The sequence below is a fragment of the Protobothrops mucrosquamatus genome, unplaced genomic scaffold (assembly GCF_001527695.2).
Source record: "Protobothrops mucrosquamatus isolate PMUCROS unplaced genomic scaffold, P.Mucros_1.0 scaffold1814, whole genome shotgun sequence".
NCBI lineage: Eukaryota > Metazoa > Chordata > Lepidosauria > Squamata > Viperidae > Protobothrops > Protobothrops mucrosquamatus.
Window position 1 is genome coordinate 9338 of NW_015387949.1, and position 1865 is coordinate 11202.

The following is a 1865-nucleotide window of genomic DNA, read 5'->3' on the forward strand; positions in this document are numbered from 1 at the left end:
ACACACAACTCCCAGTACAGCAACAGGTCACAGACCAGTGTAGCTGAGTTGGGGCCACCGGCTCACCATGAAGCTCGACCAACTTCACCCAGAGTAGTGGCAGAGATTGCTCAACCAAAGCCCCCCAGGAACTTACAGCTCGGTGAATTGGTCTGGGCCAGGAACTATGGAAGTGGGGCACCTTGGGTGGCAGCTAGGGTAACTAAGATAACGGGGCCTTTGTCATACAAGGTTATTCTGGAAAATGATCGTATGGTCAGACGCCACATTGATCAGTTATGGCGTCGGCAGGCCGGGCCACTTCCGGGTGAGGATCTCGAGGTTTTATCAGACACACAAGAGAACTGTTTTCCTCTGAGTTTGCCTACATCACCTGTGGCCGCCTCCGGGGAAACAGAGGTACGAAGGGCCGTAGAGCCGCCACCACTCACAGGCGACATAAACGGCCATCACGACTCTGTTCAACTGGAGATGGACAATACTCCACTTGAATAGGACTCTCCAATAACATTGCGGCGGTCCACCAGGATCCGCGGGGCCCCCGGCCTATCGCAAAGACTATGAATATTGAACAGACTGAGGATGATAACTATCCTAGGGGAAAGGGGTGTTATGTATTGAATATATATAAAGTTGTGTTAATCCCTGCTAAAGTGAAACTAACAACTCCAACTGCTTGTGAAGCTAAAATGAAACTAACCTTTAGATGACCCTGACTGTTTAATTTAAATCTTAATTAATTATACAGCGAAAAAAAAAATATTTGGTTTTTAATAGGTTTTTATGGGGGGACGATGTTTTATGTGTTTTAATATGCTGTAAGCCGCCCTGAGTCCTATAGGGAGAAGGGCGGCATATAAATCCATGTAAATAAATAAAAATAAATAAATAAATAAACTCCAACTGTTTTGGACAGAAACTTTGAACATTCATATTTGGGCGGGTTTTTCAAGTATTGTGATTGGTTAAGGCCCTGTGGGCTCAGAGTATAAATTACAGGCAATTGCCTGCAGTTCCAGTTCTGCTCCTTGCCTACTGAAGCCCACTGCAGATGTCTTTACTAGGAACAGCTTCCATCCTTTGACGATATCTGTAACACCATTGTTGAAGAAAAAGTCTTCATCATGGTTCAGTCCAAGCCGGGGATAAACAACATGGCGACTGCTTTAGAAAGAAGGTTGCAGTTTATTGAAGAGGAGAGCCAGACAGGAAGATGGCGCTGGAAGGAAAGAGGAAAAAGGGCTGAGCACATGTAGGGAGTGGGTTTTTATACCCTCTGGAGCCTTTTGTTTGGAGTTGTTTCCTGTTCCTGTTTTGAGGCTTTGTATTTCCTGTGTCATGTATTTTGACCTGTGTCCCTTTGGCATCTGTGAGTTAATCCTATTATGTCCTGTCTTAGAGTGTGGGTGGGGTATGTAGATTTTAGGTGTCTTTGTCTTCTTAATCTTCTAGCTTCAACTTTCCTGAATGGTCTGCATTTCTATAGAGCTGGTTTGTGCTTGGGGAAGGGAGACCTGGGGCTATCAACAAAAACTGGGCATGCCTTTCTGCCTCTTAAAGATCCTTTGAGGAAATATATTTTTCTGCCCTTTTAATATTTCCTTCTCTAGGGGGCTGACTTCCCACAATATCAAACATCCACATCTGCCTATCCCAGGTCCTTAGTAATGTTGGAAACGTGATTAAAATACCAACAAAATTGGATTGGTAAGAAAAAGAGTTTATTCTGCAGAAAATAGAAAAGCAGTTTGCAAAGTGCGGTGGATCCTGGTGAGAGACTTCAACAGGAAGTTCTAATCCCAGAGACCACACCAAAATATTCAAACTCACATCATTATATACACTCCTATCGCGACGCCCCCATC